We start from the raw sequence: 21,588 nt of genomic DNA, 5'->3' as shown, positions 1-21,588 counted from the left end.
TGAATCCCAGGTAACCTGGTTACTGTAGCTTATTTTATCCCCAGCTTTCTTCCTTGCACCTGATTCCTTCAGCTATTCCTAAGAACTCACAAATATCTGACCACAAGACAAAGAGGTCTCCTGCACATCTAGAACAAGATAACTGTCAGATTTATGATGCATCACTCTATTCAGACATACCAGCATTTTTGACCAAATATTTCTACTCAGGAAGAATTCAAAGGCTTTGTGCATTTGTTCACAATTTACAAGTGCACAAGAAGTTACAGAGCAAGCACAGGTCTACAGTTCATGCACGCTAACCCTGACAGCTCATGGAAGAAGGCTCAAGGCAAAATACATTCACATTGTTTTAACTTGGGGCCTCCCAGACAAATAGCTGGCAAGCCTAGCTACTGAATCTCCTTACTTTAAATGCATGCTTGAGTATATCAAGTCTCTCCAACACTGCAGAAGGCCAATAGATGCAGATGGACTTCTGTTGCAAAGCTTCCAAGAACTGGTAGCTCATAGCTATGCGGTATTTCAAACATGATTTTAAAGACCTAAAGGGGTGGAAAAAAGGTCTTGGATTTATAAAAGCACAGTACAATTGCAGACCGATTCAGTGGCCTCTGCCCAGCCAGAATTGCAGGGAATAAAGACCAAAAGTTTGCAGAAACAGTTAGAGGGCTTTGAAGAAAAGCTCTGCTCTCTTCCACTGTTTGACAGATGCAGCACAGTAAACAGAGAGTTAAGGCTTTTCCCCTGCTACACTGCAGCAAAAATGAGAGATTTAAATAGACTGGAAATGTAAATCCAACATTTACTCCATAGACAGAGTGAGGCAGAGGGGAGGGGAGGGAAGTGAGAGAGGATAGATGATCATTGGATGTGTGAGAGGAAAGATGCATCACATAGTATATATTTTATATGTATTAATATTCATACCGGTTCTTTCCTTTCTCCCTCTAGGCTCTGTCTGCTGCTTCAGTTCATCCATCCAGCTTCAAGAAGGAGATGGATCTTTCAGCCCTTTCCTGCAACTGTAAGCTAGAATATAAGTGTCAAAGTAGCACGTGGTTCCCTTCTCAGGAACACTGCAGGGAGATGCTGTAGGGACACCTACAGTCACGGGTTATCCTAAGAGGAAGCAGAGCTTGCAAGAAGGGTCATCCCATGCTCCCTAGGAAGTTCAGAGGCATGCTCAAGCTGGGACATTTAGGAAGAGGAAGCATGGAGAGTGACAAAAGTTCTTCCTCTGTCCAGAGGGAGCACCACTGCCTTTATGGATGCACAGAGCTTTAAGAACTGCCATCCCATATCTGAAGGTCTGGAAAAATGCATGCGTCAGAATCAGCATGTGTGAAGTCATCAGGTGTGGAATTGGGGAATGGAGGCAACTGTAACTTTGGAAAGAAGGTGTACTCTGTGATTGTGGAGTGGTGGTAGTCAAGTCCTGCTAAGAGTCAGTGTTGGCTACAAGGGAAGCCCCATTGTTGATTCAGGTGCCTGTGACATTTGTGTTGGGTTTAAAAAGACATCCAGCTTGTAGGCAACAGCATCAAGATCAAGCAGTAATATACATGTGATAGTGCATGAGGAGAGAGTTTCAAGTTGCTGAAAAGAAGATGAGCTGAGGTTTATGCTAAAGGCTGCTGCAGTATTTTCATTCCAACACTACTGAAGGATGTCATGAAAAAAACCCGTTTGCCAACCTGTGTTCAAAAGAGAGACAGTAGAAGGCCTGGAAGACTGATGTTTCCCTCAAGACTCAGGTGCTTCAAACTAAGCAAACTTGATGGCAGTGCTTAAAAAGCACTGTGTGCCCCAAACAAGCATCACAGCAGAGAAATAAATAGCTCTTAACCAAGCCAAGGAAAGGTGAGACTTAACAGCTTTCTTGCTGGCCTTGCAAAGCTCTTGTACCTGTCACATTGATATTCATGCCTAAGGACTCTCTTGGGAACTCTTGCTTTCTATTTGGGAATCAAAAAAAAGGAATTTGATGAGAAAATATGCAAGATACTTTTTACAGAGAGCAACTTAATCCAGAGGAAGGTGCTGTGCGAAATCCAGCACGTATGTGTGTGGAGTCCAGCACCGAAGGGCAGCCCTTTTGGAAGCCTTCTCTATGTGTGGAGTGGAAGCAGATCCACACCATGGTCTGGAGTCACTCCCAAGAACACCAGGAACCAGACTTAGAGGCATGACATGAGCTGTACCTGTGTTATTCCAGCTGATCACAGAAGGTTTGGACATGTAGTATGTATTAGCATTGCTCTAAATGCAGTTAATGGAAAAGCCATTTTGTATTCACAAGGAGGACGCTACCCTCCCTTTTTCTTAGCAAACATTGACTCATTTATATAGCACAAAGGATTGGTCTTCCACTGTGGAGCAGCTCCTTTGAATTTTGGAATATGGAAACTGGATTTATGTGATCTGGAATGTGTAAAATTCAGTGCAAATGTTCATCCTTGGACACAGCAACTGACATGCATGTCCTTATTGTTTTGGAGAAGTATGCAGAAGATTTACCATCTTTCCTCCCACAGAAAATGACAGTGTTCACAAAATTAGCATCCAGGAGATAGAAGTTCAGACCACAACTGACTGCCAATTCACAGAGTACAATGGAAGTCAGTGCCTCTTCACAGGAAGGCTTTTACAGGAAGTGCTCAAGAAGGTTTTTCATTTATGGATGTAGAGTAAGCATTTTTTACCCTTGCCGTTATTTGGTACTGAAGGAAGAGATTTTTTAGCCTACCATGGAAACACGGATGTGTGAGTGTGTTTTGTATTACAGTCACATCCAGGGCCTCCCACTGTGATAGATGCTGAATAAACACACAAATGAGAAGTCCACGCCACCTAACAAAGATATCCAAAAGGAAAGAAATGAAAGAGCTTGTCCAAGATCATGAAGCAAAGCAGAGGCAGAAAGCAGCACAGACACCTTAGTCACATACACTGCTTTATTTGTGGAAGACATGTATTTACTGAGGTTGCAACCTTACAAATGCGCACCTTCAAACAAAGGTGTCGCTGCTGGTGTCAACCAGAGATGTATTTCCTGGGTACTTCATTACTCCCAATGATCTCTTCAGCAGTGTCATCTTTACCTATAACTCCTAAACTTCATCATAGCTGAAACATTAAATCAGAGCTGGGTACAAAATCTTTCTTGTAGCCACCATGTTCCCACATTTCATGAGGATCAGTAAAGTCTGGTTTTCTCTGGGCTATGCTCAGCTGCAAGCACCTTCTCTGAATTTTAGTAACAGGTTCTTCACATTGCAGCCTCAGTAACAAAAGAAAACCAAATCTGTTTTCTCTCCATACTGTTTCACTACAATCGAACTACTTGAAAAGTTCTTGGTGAATGAGAGGAAGCAAAAGCTTCTTCAGGCAGAGCATGCTCCATTTGTCTTCTGAGCATGCAAGATAAATGCCATACTGATTAATTTTTTTCCTCAGCACACAATGAATAGGAATTTAATTCTCAAATTAAATTGAAGAATTTAAAAATCCAAAGGAAGTTTCATTGAATGCTCTTAATTTTAATCACTTTTAAAACCTCTGTGAAAAATCAGCACTTTGCTGGAGTTCACATACCTTTTCATTTTGACCAAAACAAAATTTCTAATGGTCTTTTGAAAATACATTTTCCTTAAAAACTTTAAACATCTCAGACCAATCCCTTGGACAAAGTTTTTCCCAAGTTAGTATTTCCCAGTGGAAAAAGATTCTTATTTTAACCTTTCACTAATAACATTTTTGGCTTGTCCAGGCACTCTTAGCTCTGTTGTGAGTGAACAGCTTGGTGTGGAAATCAGTAACACAGATCCTCTATGTGTGCTGGCTTCTTTGCTGACCTCCAGAACACTGGAGCAGGCTGTGTCTGGAAAGAAGTACCCATGTAGGCAATGGTGTGTAAGGGCAGGAAGGGGCAGAGGATGCATGCTCAGGCAAGAAGCCCAGCTGAGTATGAGTAGGTCATACACACGTGTGGGCTGGTGGATGAAGCTAAGCTGGAAATGATGCTGATGAAATTATGGCTAGTGGAAAACGCTTCCGAGATACAGCTAGCAGCTGTATGGCTAGATTCCTATTTGCAGTTCCTCACTCCCCCAATGTTTGTGAAGCAAAAATCAGCTTTCCTTACATGCTGGTACTTGCGGTTCGTTTTAAGTTCACTAGTTAAGGGCAGTCAACACTTCTGAAAAACATGGCTACTAATAGATGCAAACATATATGAAAGCAAGATCTAATTTTGTAAACCTGTGGCAAAGTTGATTTTTAAAATAATCCTTTTAAAAATATTCAGCCTCCTTTAAAAAAAAAATGTATTTTTCCTCTTGGCATAAGTCAGCAATAGCCAGATCAATTCTGTTGAAAAAATCCAACAAATCCTAAACAAATCCTTTGGGCTTAGACTAAGTGTGAGCAATTTCATCCTAAAAGAAGAATCACTGGGTGAGTTCAGAGGAAATGGAAGCAGAGGCTTGGACGCTGCAACTCTTTCAAGCTCTGCATTTGGTGCTCGCTGCTGGCGGAGGCACAAAGGAATCTGCAGCTGAATTGGTCCCTTATCAGGGGATGGGATTTTGTTTCCACACTTGTCAGTAGTGCTGAAAAGAAGAAGATAGAGTGCCAGAAGCAAGGCTGCGTGGGTGTGCAGAGGGGCTGGCTTGCTTGCCCCACAGCTGGCAGCTCCCAAGGGATGGGGACTGACTCTAGAGCCCAAGTTTAGCAGGGTGGTTGCTTCCTCTCTGCCAAGCAGTATCACAGGAGCATGGTGAAATGTCCAAGCCCACTGGTCACCTATCATTGGACTTTTTTCTCCAAGAACTGTCTGCAAACTCCTGGTGTAGGCGACCATGGTTACTTCACCCTGCAATAACAGGGTTTTCCTTTCTTTCCCTGTTCTCTGTACCTGACCTGGCATGACTCATTCACAATACCTGTAAACAAAACATGCTGCAGCACACTTTAGTTTTGTACTACACTGAATGATGGGTCTCCTGTAGGTGGCCTAGTGATGTACTACAACCTGTGCTCAGCGAGTGACAGAAAGCAGCAAGAGAGTGCCATCAAAACCTCACACAAAGAATTGAGACCTTCATACATCAAGCAAAGGAGAGCAGGGAGGAAGAGAGGGTTATCTGTGCAGGTGTTTTCAGATTAAGTTTGAAGGGAGATGGAAACAAGAGATTGCAAAGCAGTTAGCTCTCTGCAGCCACAAGATTATGTGAATAGGTCTCTGCTTAGTACATGACTCTCACTGGCCCAGCAAGAAAGATTGCAAGTCCAGGGAGATCTCAAAGGGACAGTTTCAGCCATCCACGTTGTGTGCAAAGCCTCCTCTGTAACATCCGATTCTTATCTCAGAAGCCCAGATAAATTTCCTCCCAGTACTCCGGACTAATGGATCTCGTTTATCACAAACCCTATGGCTTTTCTCAAAAGCTATGATCTTACGTTTAAGCATGGCATCATTTGTGTGAGCTGCTCCTAGGCTAGCATCAAGAGTTAGAGAATGATCAAGCCTCTCCAGTACAAGCAGGTCTAGAAAGCTGCTCAGTGTAGAAAGGGTTTGGAGCCAGTCCCCACTCCAACAAACCTGGACACCTCTCGTTTTTTCTATCCCCAAATTCCTGATCTGAATATCTGAGGTTGCAACAAACCGAGCCATCCCACCTGTGCTAAGACATTGCTCAAAAGAGAGATTCAGCATTTGTCTGAGGCCTTTTTAGCATTCATTGCAGGATTATTCTTCACATCCATAGCTTCAGGGACTGTAGGATGTGGAAGAGCTGATACTTAAAGTGCCTGGTTTTGAGTGAACAAAAAGCTCATTTGCCTAAAGTGGGCGTGTTTGTGCTTCAGATAGTTTGAAGCCTTTGATGCAGCAACTCAGGAACAACTTGTTCTGAAACCATTCATTTAGTGAAGGCACGTGGAAATCCAGCATCTTTGCTCCTACTGTTTGCTGTTCTTTCCATACAGCAGTGAGCACTAGCAAGAACTGGAAAAGCTGTTTAGTGTCTTGCTAGAGATCACATTCCTCCATGGAAATGGGTATATCCTCATTTTCCCATGTGTGTGCAGAGTACAGAAGGCTAAAGACTAGAACATCAGTCAATAGCCCCTCACCGTGTCACTGGGAAGTAACCCAATTTCTGTGTCAGCCATAAAATCTCTCTCCTCAGTCACTGGACTTGAGAGAAAAGCAGGGCCAGCGGGACTAAAGGAGCCTCTCATTGTGGTTAGAAGACTTCAGCAAAGCCCTTCTTAATGGCCAGTTCTCAGTGAGATGCAGCTTTGGCATTGACCCGTCCTGGGGTATTATGGGTCAGGCCCATGAGCTTACACTGCAGAGGAGATGGAAAAGAGCTGAGGATATGGCCGCATGGATTTCTTCTTTTTGCTATGGAAACTCAGAGGCACTATTCCTCTCTGGGTACCTTCTGAAGAGCTGCTGTTTCCCTGTGGTGTGGACTATGAGCTGCAGAAACCCTTTCATGTGTCTTTGCATGTCCTGAGCCATGGCACAGGGAGCTGTGGGTGGAAGAGCAGTATGTGGGGAGGAGTCGCTGAGCTATGCAGGGCTTTTCTGACATGAGACGAGGGACATGGCATGAGAGATTGGACTTGCCCTCTCCACAGGACATGCTGGCAGGTCAGAGTGAATCGGGGAAAAGACCACCAACAGCCTTTGCATCTAGTACACCTTTGACCCTCCAAGATGGGAGAGCTCAGTGATTTACAATTGCATGTAGTAATAAGGAGGGAGGCAGTGGCCAACCTGCTCCATTTGCCCTATTTGCAACACAGAGTGAATTTGTGCTGATTTAAGTTCAACAGGAGACAGTGATGACAGAACTGGCTGCCCTGAGAGCACTCTCACTTTGCCTAAACCACTCGGGGAGTACAGCACAGAAGGCACACAGTAAGTCACTGCAGATTACAGGCTAATGATATGACACCTTGTGTCTTGTCAAGGATATTGCCATTCTGCATGCCCTTAGGCAGAGGAGGCAGATATGATCCTACACATCTAGCAAGTACACCAACTGTCCTCTGCTATCAAGGACAGGCAGAAGAACTAAGCAGCTCCATTCCCAGCTCAGATAAATGGGATCAACTCCCCTCTGCTGCTGCTGCTGGATTGTGCCTAAAATATTAAGCTACTTTAGATCACAGATCCATTCTCTCCTTTCCTTATTGCTTCCACTGTTGCATCCATGGCAACATTAGGAGCTTAACCACAGACAATTCAGCCAAGGCCACCCGCCACTTCAAAGCACACTCCCCAGCTTGAGGATTCTTGCCTATTTTAGTGTTCCCACTGTTGCTGTCACCAATGGGGCATCATGAGTATGGACAACAAGAGAGCACAAGGAACAAAAAGCCTGATACCATTCCTGTGTCAGCTTACTGCTAGTCTCCAGCCTGAAGGCAAACCATTATTTCATCAAGGAGGAAGAGCACAAGAAGCAGTAGACAGCATTCTCTTACACACACTGCTTTTGGCAGGGAATTCGAATGAGTAGGGAAAGATGGGGTCATGAGAGAAAGTCTGGTAGAACAGATAAGAGCAAGAAGTCTAAAGCTTGAGTAACTCCCTAGGAATAGTCCAGACTTGCTCCCACCCATGCAAATGAATGTAAGGAGTATCAATGTTCACTAGCAAAGCATTAACTCTTTAGCTATTTTAGTTACCATCACACCAGCCTGCACAGCTCTTGGCCACCTCCAGTGAGGAAGTATGCTTATCAAATTTTCTTCCCAGATGAAATAGAATGCTCTCAAGCATAGATGGCTGTCCCAAGACCAAATCTTCACTACGCCCTTACAACACCAGGTGTCTGTTCATGACAGTGCATAGCACAGGCTCATACACTGCATAAAGAGTCCAAGTCCTTCAAAGCCTTGCAAAGACAACCAGGCACCAGATACCAAACTTAGAAACATTCACAAGAATCAGTATTTTCTTAGTATACTATATTATGCATTAGTATACTATATAATATATATTATGTTACTATATTCTTAGTATGCTACCCTATGCACTAATAGCCCTGAAGTATAATTCACATTCCTCACAAAAACATCTAAAGAAAGCATGGAAACAAGGATGCCAGCAACTTGGACCATTGTGACAGCTTGGCACATAAAGTGTACAGGTCTCCAACAAACATTTTCAGTGCCTTGCAGTAGATTTGTGACCCCTGTGTAGCAAGTCTACTGAGGTTTGTATTTCACAGTCACTTCTTGCAGCATAGTTCACAGATCTGCACCACTGAGGTTTTTCAGGCTAAGTTCTCCCCAAGGTACCTCCCAACAACATCATCCTAAAAATCTCTCTCTCACAACATGCCAAAAGAGAAAAAAGGTGAAAAAAAAAAAAGCCCATTCTAGGCCCTGTCTTTGAGTTGGATTAAATCTTTCTTTGAACCTCTAATTATTGCTCCAGCTCTGAAGCAAGGCTGTAGGAACCAAAGGGTTGGTGGTTTTTTTTTTCCCAAGAGCATTCATGTGCTCCAAATAAGCCATGAAACCTGAAAGGAACTCAAAAGCAAAGGAGAAGAAGAAAAACCCCAACCTTTTCTTTTTCAGGAGAATCACATACTAAATGCAGTAAGTACAGTTCAGGAAAGTCTCCCTTCAGACCCCTTCCAGAAATTAGCATATGTGACACTGCAGACTTCACATCACCAGTTTTAACTCCGGGTTTACACCTGTGCTGTCACAATTCCTTCCGTGAATGTGTCAAAATGCACAGTGAAATAGCTGAGGTTCTATGCCTTCTCTATTTTTAGAAGCCCAAGCCTCAGAGATATTTTTCTGATGATTAGAGCTTTTTCTGTTCAGTTCATTGATCACAAGGGCCATTTACAAGACTCAGAGTTGTCTAAAGCTGATTTCAAGTCCACAAAGCGCTATCATGTTCTGAGGTGAGATTTCACATTGACTCTGAATACAGACAAGATGCTCTGGGAACAGCGGCAAGGAGAATAATAACTTGTATAGACAGACTTGTCATCAAGTACAAACCTTACCAGAGTCCAGAGCCAACCTTTGACAATGTGCCTGACTTACGGGAACCAGGCAGCCACTCCTTATAAAATCATGCTAATTGTAAAAATCAGAACCTTGATTATAAACCCTTTGAAGCCAGTTGAAGCCTGGTATAGCTACAGCAGCCAGAAAGCTGGTAAGAGGTGACCTCTTACATGTTCTTTGATTCTGCAGATGCTTGCTAGAACACAGAAGCAAAAAGACCATTTCATACTGACTAGGAGGTGACAGTTACACTAGTGAACCACAAAGTTCACAGCCCAGAGCGTTGGTGCCTGATGATGCTGAACTGTTGGTGTGCTCTGGGACTGCCTTCTTGGGAACAAGAAGGACCATCACCAAGCAGCAGGTTGGAAGCAGTAACCCTGCTCTGTAAGAGAGCTGTCCTTGCCATACAAGATGATGTCAAAGGGGAGTCTTTGTTCCTCTTTTATTTTGCCTATCCTACCTACAAATAATAATTCTAAATGAATTAAAACCATCACCTATCCTCATATCCCTTCTATGATACCCCAAAGAGGTCTTTTGGGGGTTTGATTCTCTTTTTTATTAGTTTCCTCTGTGTTTGCAATGTTTGATGGTAGAACCAGATCCTCAGACAAGATCTAAGCAGACCGAAAGCATAGCTAAAGCATTAAACCTCAGATACTACAGCTCCATCTTGATATGATGCTAATTCACAGCTAATTCCTATGCATAGCCTGAAGATATTGAGCTCTATTATTGTTATTATTTTTAATGATAGTTTAGGGGATTGGTAATGGGATAGTAGAGCCTTTCGTAGCCTGGGTACATTCCACACTTGATATAGAAGTGGCTGGAAGTCACTGAAGTCTTGTATCTGGAAAGAAGGCACACCAGGGTAAGAAAAGATATGGGAGGGATCACCCACAAAGCTCCAAATCCTCTTGCCTTTTTTCTCCATCACATGTCCACGAGGAGCAATGCCAGAATACAGAGACTGGAATCACAGCCTTGATCATAAATAACTTGAGACTCTAGCCATAAATAACTTTTGAGATTCTTGCCATTCACTTTCTCATTTATACCTTTCAGTTGAAAGATCATACTGTATAGCACTCCTGATAGACCCCATTCCCCAACCACGGCGCTGCACCAAACACCCACAGGGAAGGAAATATAACCTGGAGAAGCACAAGCCTAAAGCCTTCTCTGTTAGCTCTTTTTGTCAGTGCCCACTGGAAAACACCACAGCTGGGATAGAAGCCCACATATATTCTTGGTGACTTCTGTCTGCTAAACCAGAATGATGATTTGACCATCAGAAAAAAAAAATAAATAATTCTTTTTATTTATTCCATTTATTCTAGAATAAATACCATGATATTTTTAGAGAGAAAAGACATATCTGCTAAGCCTATTTCTCACCCCTTCCTGAAGAGCTCTCTCTTCCCACTGCCCCCACAAGCAGGAGCAAGTTTCCTAAAGAGGCCAGCCCTAAACTAATCTCACAGCCTTATTACTCTTTTCCTTCCATAATTCATAAGACTCTGCACATGCTGCCTTCTTACAAAGCCCACCCCAGCCCAAATAAGATCCTCAGAGAAACCCCCACATACAATTCCACTACCCAGGTGGATTCAGGATCCACCGGAGCCAGATGCTTGGGTTCCCTTTCTTGTCTCCAGGGTGTCCATTCACCCTGTCACAATGGTGACAAGGTGGGATGAAAAGCCCAGGTTCCCCAAGAGAAACAAAAAAAAAGCCCATGGAGGCTGCAGCTACAGTGCAGATCTTCATCCCAGAACAGCTACGTTGGAAACTTCTGTTAGAAGACAGGACTAGTATCTTATTACAGGATCCATGCTCACTTATGGACCTTGTAAATATTTTGGGTTTCACAGCATATCCTACCATTAGCCTGTTGATATGTCCATTGACCATTAAAATTAACATTTCACTAATTAATTGTGATCGTGATTTGCCGATCATCTTTTACAAAGTTTGGCTGAGACCTAATGCAGCCTCTCTCAGTGCCTTTAAAAGAGTTGCTCCAGATCCCTGCAGAATGCCAGATGAAAGATATGGCTTTATTAGACCAAAACTGTGCTGCTGACAACTCTCCCGGAATAGGTTTTGACAGCCTTGCTGTCTTAAAAGGTACAGACTGTATGACACAGCCTATAAAAACCTTGGATGCAGGAGCAAAGAAAGATATGCATAGGTATAACACATACAGCTATGCCCTTTTCGCATTCCCACAAGAGGCTGGGATTAAGGCAGAAATTTCATCACAGAATCTGGTTTACAGATAGCCTGGAGATTTCATGAAAGCATTTGTTTCAGAGATACAACTAAGTCCTTTCTTCGACTGGAGAATGCTTATGTCATGCACTGCGGAATATGGTTTACTAACCACTAATGCTGCTTTGAATGGCCCCATGGATCAAAACTGACTTTACATAGTGGTGCTGGGTGCATTGGCCATTCTCCTGCACTGATCATTAGGATGCTTTGCTTGCAAGGATCATACAGGGAGTCATTTCTCTGATGTGTGCAAACAGGGAAAGAGCTGAGGCTTTTGCAGTAGCTGCTTGGCTACAGGTAAAGAATGCTGCAGCTTCAGGGAGAGCCATTGCAAGACAATTAGGGCTTGCTTGCTCTGCCTTCCTATTTACAGGGTGAGCATAGTTCATGCTGTGTTGGCAGGGTGGAGATTTTGTTTCTGTGCTTTGGAAAAGCTCATCCAAGTGCAGCCATCACAGGTCCTTTAATCAGGAGAGGACTTTAAGCCTTGTCCTTCTGCCCCCTATCTCCACCCCTTTCTTTTCTGCTCCCTTCACCCTCACTTAGGGTAAGTTAAAGCTGTGCTTCTGTAACAATAGTCACTCTGAGCCGAACCTGTAGTCCTTTTGAAATCACTGTGAGCACTTCCACCGACTGAAACTGGAAGAGGATTAGACCTCTATGCAGCCAGCTCCACTGAACCATAGCAGACGTGGTCTGCTCAAGTTCACCAGCTTCTCAACATGTGTAATACTTTGGCTGTCTGTGATTGCCTCATTCTCTTGCAAATGGCATTACTCAAGGGAAATAGTGCACCTCCCACTTCTGCTTACCTTCTACAGCATGGCCATAAAAAGGGCTCTTGCTCTAGTCTTTGAATGAACATCCATTGACTTTAGCAGACTTTGGACCAAGTCCTCAGCCTGAGTTTTATTGCTGACAGTGTCCTCATTGCCTGTAAGCACTTAAGAATGGATTCATTATGGACTGAGCACTGTACAGCCTCTGCGATCCTGCAGTCTTTAGACCTTCTGGGCACATGTTCAGCACACTTGGAGGGCATTTATCTCCTTTCATGGCTGATCAACAGAGAGGACATGGCCAGGGAAGCAAGTTCATTGTTCTGTGCCTGTATGAGGTGGCTAAACGTGAAATGTGTAGCTCCATTTCTGGCTGATGACCAAGTTCCCCAGTTTGCAGCCAAATGATTCACTGCATGTGCATACTGCACCACTCCTGTCCCTATGCCATCATTTTCCCCAGTGTCCACCAGCATCGTCCATCCCCGGTTTGCATGACAGCACACTCATGTAAAGTTCATGAACAAAAATGTGCTTGGCTACAGTAAATCAAAGGATACAAGAGAACACAACAGAAATCAATGGTGAGGGTAATCTTGAATTGAGCTATCTCAGGTTCTGGCTACAGCCTTCCATTTTTAAGTACACAGCAGCATCCCGGGGAGGAAGAGATGCTGCCAAACTCCTGGCTGCAGCATTTTGCCCTGGGAGAGAGAAGAGCCTTGTAGAGACTTAGTGCTACACTAAGATGAGGCATTTGCCTTCAGGAAAACTCACTCTTGGAGTCAGCTTTTTCAGTCTGGTATCAAAGAAGCTCACATGTGAGCAACACTGTCTGGGACCTCCATAAGCTAAGTACGGGTTAACAGTGACTGCTTTGTCTCTACAGAGCTGGTGATGGAGGTTGCCGGCTCTGCTCATGGTGAGCTGAAGTTCTCACTGTACTGATGTAACACGTAAATAAATATTTGAGTGGCTTTGCTTTTTCAGATGAACTCCCACTGCCCTGCTTTGGTTCGGAGGCAGAGGCAGCACATCTGGCATTGTGAAAAACAGCATCAACAAAACCCCTCACATCATTAATATTTCAAACCTGTCTCCTGCACATGTATAGAGAAAGTTTATTATCGTTTCTAATTGCATAGGCCTGTGTAATGGGTTTATGTAACATGCAGGCTTTTCGTCTGAGCTCACTGCTACAGGCTTGGAGAGCCTTGGAAACATTAAATAATTTAGCCTCAAAATACCCCCTAGTGGTCTGGTTCAGTGTGATTTGTCTCCATTTTACAGATGGGGAACCAATGCAAAAACCTTCCAGTGCTCTCCCTAAGGTCACTCAAGGAGCTAGTGGCATAGCTTCAAAATCCTGTGTCTCTACCATTTATCTTTCTCCTGGAAATAAACACTTTGGGACAAAACAAGTCTTACAAGTGAGTTTTCGAAACATCGCAACCTGCAGTCAGATTTTACCTGACTTGCCTAGAGCTACAGAAGATCTATACAAAAGAAGTCTTAGGCTGGACTAAATTGTGGTGTACGTGACAGAGATGTAACTAGGACTTAGTGCTTTAAAAGTAATGACCCAAATGACAACCTGACAGTCCACCTTAAACGAGGAAAATAACATCACAAGTGACAGTAAAATGGCTTTCAAAACTATAGACAAGGGGGAACAGAATACTTTCTTGTTTCATCCTGATTAAGAAATAATTTTCACTAACCCACCTGGTTTTTAGCATTCTCCCCTGTCCTTAGGGGAAAATCCTTGCAATAAATAAACAGAAAAGGTGGGTAATGGAGGAGTTCTAATGAGATATTTTCATAGGAAAGTTTTTAATACACTGAAATATTTCACGTTGACATTTCTTAAACAAACCTTAACCTTTTCATACTCTTTTAAGAATTGATCAACCCTGTAGAGGGAACAAGAAAATATATGTGTATATTTTAAAATGGAATTAAATAAAACAAAACATGTTATTGACATTCAAGGGAAATGCTGGGCACATAAATTATATTTCTCAAGCTACAGTGAAGTCAACAGCTTATTTCCCAACCTATGGCAAAATTCCCCTTTTGATCCAAACCAGACCTTTTTCTCCCTGTACTTCTGCTTGGCCACCAAACCAAGAAGTTTTCTTTTCATTAGTTGACTTTTTCTTTTAAATTCAATTGTAACCCTTCAAACCCTGTCCAACCATGTCTACACATATCCTAAGAAGCCTCCTTCTTCATGGCAGTTTAAAATGAAGGCTTATATTCAACTTATATTCCTAATATTATACTGACAGTTGAGACCTGGGTCTGAAAGCCATGGATTGTTGCACTTCAGAGGTGGTGGGGTCACATATGTCTGATGGATCTGCATGTTGCAGCTTGTGAAGTGTAGAAGTGTGCCAGTCCCATACCTGCATCTGAATCCCACCCTTTTCTTGCACAAAAGCCACTGAGACTTACACAGCAAATGCAATCACATTAATTCAAGGTCCTACAGCAGAACTGGTAAGAGAAGAAGCATACAGCTAAAAATAAATGGGACAGCATTAAAATGGACAAAATATAGCCTAAATATCAGAAAATAAAGAAGAATATTCATCTTGGGAATAACCTACACATTGCATGGTGTGTGTAGCCTTTACAAAGCATTAGTAAGTAGCCTATAGATCTGTACCAAAACTCTTGGCAGTTATCAGCATGTTTCCAGCCTTCATGGCTACACCCAGAGACCCACTAGAGCAGTTCTGAATCTACTCTTGTGTAATATCTGGTAGAATATAAATCCAGGTGCCTCAGTTTTAGACCTGGAGAAGTCTGCTTTAATTTCACTGTGGTGAGCCTATTAGGTCAGGGTGGTTCATCTCCTGGACATGATGATCTCTATGGAGGAAGAACAGATTGTGCAAGCTGAACCCAAGGAAGATGCAGATTATGCTGGCAGGCAAAACAAAGCACATTGAATAGTTTATGGTCCCTCTGTGGCAGCCTTTACATATTGTGAACAGCCACAAACAGTCTGTTCAGGCAGTGCTCTAGGAAAGGCCCCAGAGCACTCTGTCATGGACAGAGCATGCCGAGGCAGAGCTCTCTGCCATCCTCATTTGGCTTGAACACTCCACTCAATCCTGGCACATCATGTCCTGGCATTGGGTAGCCAAGCTTTTGTCACCTTCTGTTTGGATTACAGGATTGTGATGACCCTTTGGAGAGTCCAGCTTACACAGCTCCCTGCAGCAATATGAACAACTCTTACTTGTCCTCTGCTGCCTATGCTGGCTCCCCACAGAACTCACAGCAAATTTCATGGTCTTTATCCTCATAGCCTGGGCCCAAGGCATTAAAAACACTTCAGAAAGCTCTCAGTTGCAGATGCTGCTCTTTGCCATAGTGAGAGTCTATCATTAAAGGAATACTTCACCGGTTGAGAGATGGACTTTTCTTGGTGCCACATGTTGATGTGGTGGCAAGTACTGATACTGTGATTTTTAGGGGTGATTCTTTAACAGAGTAACGTAAGTCTTGCGACTTTTCACTCCTGGTACCAGGTTTATCTCTTTAACAGTGCTAATCTTTAGCATAAATGAGAATTTGCTGCCTGTACATGTATTAAAAAGAGAGGAAAAAAAGCCAAGTGAAAATATATTTATGTTAAAGAATCTTAAATTCCTAAAATCAGCTGGAATACCACTAAATTCACTGTTCCATCCACAGGAATAACCCATGCTTTAATAATGCCAGTGCATGCTTTTGTAGAAAGTGCCTAAATACTGCAGTGAAGATGGAAGCAGAAGACCAGCATAGAACAGATACTTAGATATTAGGCTGTTACTTGAGTAAGTGCTTAGATGCACATCTCTGCTTCCACAGTATCTCTTCTTGACTGGTAGCTTACTGGTGCAAGGAAAACACATTAGCTCAGGCCACTTCTGACAGAGGCTTAAAAACTTGTTCTTTACCTGGCATTTGTTGTAAAGAGTACATCGTAAGTCACCATGATTCAGTTAATAAACACAACTTGTTAAGCCAATGTCTTATGATTTCATAGGGAAGTCTATAGACAGCACCAACTTCACAAACAGCTCCTTCCCACAACACATACAGCTTGCTCAGGTCCAAAGCCACTTTAAGTATAACATACAAAAGGTGGTTTTTTCTCTGGCTTTTTAATATGTCCTGTCCCTTTCTTAAAATGTAAAGAGGTTCTGATGGTGAGGGGGATGAGATACACTTCTGCTTGAAGGAATTTGTATCTCTGAGAAGTGTGAATTTCCTGTTTGTCCCAGTCTTACCTCTCTGGTCCAAGCTTTTCTGGCCACAATACCAGGCTTCCAAGCATATCAGATTGTTTCATAAGGACAAGAGTCATTTTGGAGACATGGAACTATGGTAGATGCAACTTAGACCAACCTGACAACCTTCCAGTCTTGAAAACTGGTAGAAACCAGTAAACCATCTCTGACTTCTTCCAGTGACAGCTTATTCTCTCTTTCCACTCCTGTATTATGAAATGTCTTTCTGGAGAGATAAAAGATGTATGTTCTGTAGGTAGGAAAAGTTGGGCATTGAGAAACTCTAGGAGAGATGGATCTTTGCATGGCAGGACTGGAATATATCCTGACAGAATGGCCTCAAATAAAAATGACAAGTGAGGTCCCCTTTCAGCATAGGCAAAAGTGATGTCCCCAGAACAGGAATGACACAGTTAAGCAAATCCTTAAAGCCTGGATAATGCTGCATAAAAAAGATAGCCACTAATAAATATCTGATTTTTTCTTATAAAATCTTGTCTTCCAGCATGGCCATTTTTCAAACACACTTTCCAAGAATTCCATTGTGATCAATGCTTTGGGTTTTGAATATTCTAAAAAGAACATTTTGACCAGTGGTTGTTCAAAATAACATCCAAAAATAATTCCTACAATCCTTCTGGAGAACAAAGACACTGCAGAAATGTCAAAGCTTTCCCCAGATGTCTTTAATTCTTACCAAGGGATGGCCTAAGCAAGGCAAAATTTGTATGGAAAGGTACTATATTTTATTTGGCAAATAGAGAAAAATATGGGAAATGGGGAGAAAGATATAGAGGTCTTTTTTTTTTTCCAAGTTGGAAGCAGAAATTGCAAGACATATTGTCTTTCTTAGGTCTAAAATCAGTCCAATAAAAGACCTGTTTCAGTCTGTCTGATAAGATTTTTGCCTTGATAGACCATCACACCTTACTTGCACTCAAGGTATTCAATTCCTTGGTCTTATTCAGAGGGTTGGAATGGACCATGACAGGTCACCTAGTCCATCTTCCTGACTTCAGTTCAGGATCACATACACCTATGTCATTCACGAAACTTACTTATGTAATGTGTTCTTGAAGACTTCTAATGTGACCTTAAAGGCAGAATTCACCACCTCCTAAAGCGATCTTTGTCTTACCTGAACCTTTCTTACTGCAATTTAATCCCATTACGTCTTTGTCCTATCTATCATGGCCATGGGGAATAGCTTCCTCTCTTTGTCTTTTCCACATTTTATGTGCTTGAAGGCTTCTTATCTCTCAGATTTCCATTTTTAAATTAAACAAACCCAGTTCTCCCACAACTGTCTCCTATAACTGGTCTTTATCTCTAGGCTATTTCTGACTCTAACTTTCATGGTATTCCTAATGATTTCTGTTATTGTCCCAAAGACTGTGTTTGTTCTGAATTTTTCTTGATATTCCAAAGTACCCTTTATTCCAGTATGGAATATGGAGCATGACCCCAGAACAGACTGAACATAGAGACTAATTTCACTCTTTCAGGAAGTGACTTTTCCTGCTTCAAATTAATACTGCTAGAACATGACAGCACATTGAAACCCAAACTTGAGCTGAACATACATGCTCTACTCTTTGGGAATTTCCCTTTGATCCCAAGGGAAGGTAGTTACAGCAGTCTAAGGCAGGGTTCCATTAAGAGGAACATGTATCAGAAAATAAATATTTTGTAGTAATAATTCCAGTTTTTATATGAACATGTTGCAGGTTCTTATCATTACACAGGATGCAGGAGGTTATTATTAGCATCGACCCTACTTATCAGATGGGAAAGCACAGTACAAAAAAATAGTGAGATGAAGCCCAAAACCACATAATGAGAAATAAATATAAGGCAGACTAGAAAAGAAGATTTCCCAATTTTCCTTTTATTCTCCCCCCTACCCAGACTCTGGCATTGAGTATTTCCCTGACCTGAGTGGAAGACGATTAAGCCCATGTTCAGGCTGGAAGCCACTGATGGAGCAGGGCAGAGAAGTCAGATGAGCAAAGAAAGTAAATTTTCTACAGGTACCATGATGGGAGCAACACAATCTCTCCTACTGGAGCTGTATCAGAGTAATGTGATAGCATTCATCTTCCACCCGATGCCCAGGTAATGCCTGTACCTCTTTGCCTTCAACAGAAAGGCAACAGGATAAGCTCAGATTAACTTTCACAGTGTTTTGTTGCAAAACAAGCGTGTAAAAAATGATTTTAAATCACCTAGATGATGCCTTTTCATATCAGTGTTTAGCAATATCTGCCTCGGTAGATGATGTGGCTGTTAGTACCGTAAGGATCCCTTAGGACAAACTCCTGTTGTAAGACATTTTCTCTGCACCAAAGCCTACATAAATGTTAAATGAAGTCACTTTAAACAAATACAGGTAACAGAGGGAGAATAAGCCTGTTAACAGAATCAGCATTGCAGCCACTAAGTCATAATATTTTATTTATTTATTATATCATAATACCTATAACAAAAGTAACTAGATGCCATAAAATAATACCTACAGACATAGAAGTTGAAATGACTTACCACATCCAACCCTTCATAAAAGCTCCTCTTACAGTATCTAACGAAAAACAAGAAAGGAAGAAAGTATAATCCCTTTCCAACCCCAAAAATAATGTTTAGTTGAGTGCCTGGCTAAGTACAAGAGCCATAGCACATGATGCTTATAAAAACACAGCCTCCCAAAGAGCCTTAGATCATCATGCAGTACCCAGGGTTTGGACCTTCAAGCTGTAAGGGGGACAAAGGAAGGAAACAAGCTTTTTTCAAGTGTGGCCTATTGTCACCTGCTGGACTGGATCAAACCAGACAATAGAAACGGTGATGGAGAGGGCAAAGGGAACAGGAAGAAGGTTCTCAGCACACTGAACAGCAAACATAGTGCAGTAAAGTGATGTGAAGCACTGCACCTTGTGCCACTGGAAAACTAGAAAGATATCAAAAGTAAAGAATGGGTGTATCAGTGCTGCTTCTCGAGAATTAAAGTAAGTTAGGTAATTGTAAGAAGAAGACTACTTGGCCAGAAATAGAGAAAACCTGTCCATGTCATAACTAAGAGCAGCAAGGGAATCTAAGAGGACCTCCTTGGCTAAAATCAAGCTAAACTGGAAAAAAAGTGGCATTGAAAGGCTCTTAAAGAAAAACATCAAGCACAACTTGTCTCTCTTATTCTTGGCAAATCACCCAATTTCCTCTCTTCTGGCTCTTGTGGTCCACCTCTCCCCACCTCAGCAATTCCTTTAATATTAAGAGCTTGAACCAATACCAAGAGAGAGTGCAAGGAGAGAACACTGTGTCTAATGAAAATAAAACCAACAACCTTGAGTACCTCTTTTCTCCACGTCACATCTGTTTTTTTGCCCTTTCCTTCCAAACCGAGATGTGGGAACAGCATAATGGAGAGGCACTGAAATGGCACTGCCAACACAGTGCACAGGAAAACACTTTCCCTCCCTGCCTCTGATAATTTAGCTTTTTTTTACTTTCAATGTAATGAACATTTATGCTGTAGCCAATCTTCATTTTATACCAGTCTAGTCTAAAGCGCAATTATATGCCTAGCGGAACATGGAGCTTTGACTCATAATAATAAGATTGGCATTGTGTCTGGCAGTTTTCTCCACTTTGTTTTCATGCCTACAGCCATATCAGTGGGACAATGGTTTTCCCATATCTCCTAAAAGAAGGTCAAGCTGGCAGACAGAAGAGGACTGGAAGAGATAAAATAACAGAGTAGGACATCTTCTGAGATACCCATCAACATCCAGAAAGGGATTTGGGAGAGGCACTTTCTCAAAGAGATGTCTCTGTTGAAGAATAGAACAAGACATTCTTTTCACTCTGTGTTTGCTAATCTGAATTGCTCAGTCTTTACTCCTGCTTGGAAGAGAAGTCTCTGGTTCATGTAATACCACTTATAAGTTTGGCCTTTTCCAGTGCAGACCTAATCCTGTGGTGCATCTGAGTGCCTGATGGTGGCGAGTGCTCAGAGGGTTGTTTTCAATTATTTTCAAAGAAGCACTGTCTATTCAAGACTCCCTGTCAGACTTTCCACCAGGAAAGGTGGTCTTGTACTTAATTTAGAAAGTCAGGACAAATCATCAGTATTCTTGGCTTTGTCTGTGACTTGCTATGAGATACCAAAGCTATCACTTAACCTTCCTCTCTCTGTTTCATTTTCTTCATTAGTAAAACAAAGTGAATGATGCCCAACTGCCCCAGGCAGCAGACTCTAGACTGATTAATATCAATTGCAAATGTGCTTCGGGATTACAGAGTGGAAGGTGCTAAAAAGAGTTGTAGAAGAAATAAGTCCCCCAGCTATCCTTTGGTGTTGTCCCACAGTTTCAGCGTATACAGCTATTCATTTCCTGCTGATACCTTGTACACAGTTGCTGCTGCTAGGCAGTGTACCAAAACAGCTCCTGGTGAAGAAATCTGTTGAGCACCATGGTCCTCATTCTGTCTGGAAAGTGGCTATGAACAGATGGGTTGCTCCTGTTTGGTATCTTCTTTCTCTTGGCTTAATACCAGCCCCTATTGCATTTTTACCTGCATAGTGTGCTGGGAAGTCAGCTCGTCCTTTGTGTAACTTCCTTTATTTCTTTGTTTTCTCACAATGGGAAAGAGTTCTTACCTGGCCTCTTTGGGGGGAATTTCATGCACAGTTGGTGGTGCCCAGAAGGGAGAAGCAGATGCTGTTGAGATATTCATGGTGTCCAAAATAGAAAGCAATTTATATGGACAATTAAGAAGAGCCACACGGGACTTTGGTGGTTGGAAGCTACAAGTCTGTAAGCAGTCAATTTCTAGGACTTAAAACAATAAAAAATGGAATTCACCTGAGGCCATGCAAGAGAAGAAAAGTTTTATAAAGAGAAAAATTCCCAAGTTCATTCACCAGGGCATTAAGCTCCTGATTTGCAGTAGAAATGTAATACGTGGTGTCCTGTCACCGACAGGATTTAGAGGACAGAGAAAGCACCACAGAACAAATATGAAATTGTCACAAAGAGTAAATTCAAAGCAAGCCAGGGGCTTTCAAAAAGATTAAAAGAGGAGCTCTAAAAGGCTGTCTGTCCTGACCCTCATCTGCCAGTTATGCCTACCTTCCTGTGATTCTGTGTGCCCTGGCTCCTCCAGAGTGTTTTCTTTTCTCATTCATGACACTA

General features: G+C 42.2%; 1 long non-coding RNA gene across 2 annotated transcripts in view; it reads right to left on the bottom strand.

Annotated features, from left to right (window-relative positions):
• Positions 1-21,588, bottom strand: part of LOC133218829 (uncharacterized) — a 57,013-nt gene that overhangs the window by 11,635 nt on the left and 23,790 nt on the right. The window contains exon 3 of one of the 2 annotated variants that reach the window (XR_009727273.1): positions 14,662-14,990. The exons of the other annotated variant lie outside the window; for it this stretch is intronic. This is a non-coding gene — a long non-coding RNA (uncharacterized LOC133218829). Of the gene's footprint in view, positions 1-14,661; positions 14,991-21,588 lie in introns of those variants that run through there. 2 annotated transcript variants of the gene reach the window in all.

This window comes from Neopsephotus bourkii, unplaced genomic scaffold (assembly GCF_033783945.1).
Source record: "Neopsephotus bourkii isolate Nb327-2 ecotype Australia unplaced genomic scaffold, CSIRO-AGI_Nbou_v1 NB_1287, whole genome shotgun sequence".
Classification (NCBI taxonomy): Eukaryota; Metazoa; Chordata; class Aves; order Psittaciformes; family Psittacidae; genus Neopsephotus; species Neopsephotus bourkii.
Note: the sequence above shows the minus strand (reverse complement) of the source record. Positions and strands in the feature narration are given on the sequence as shown.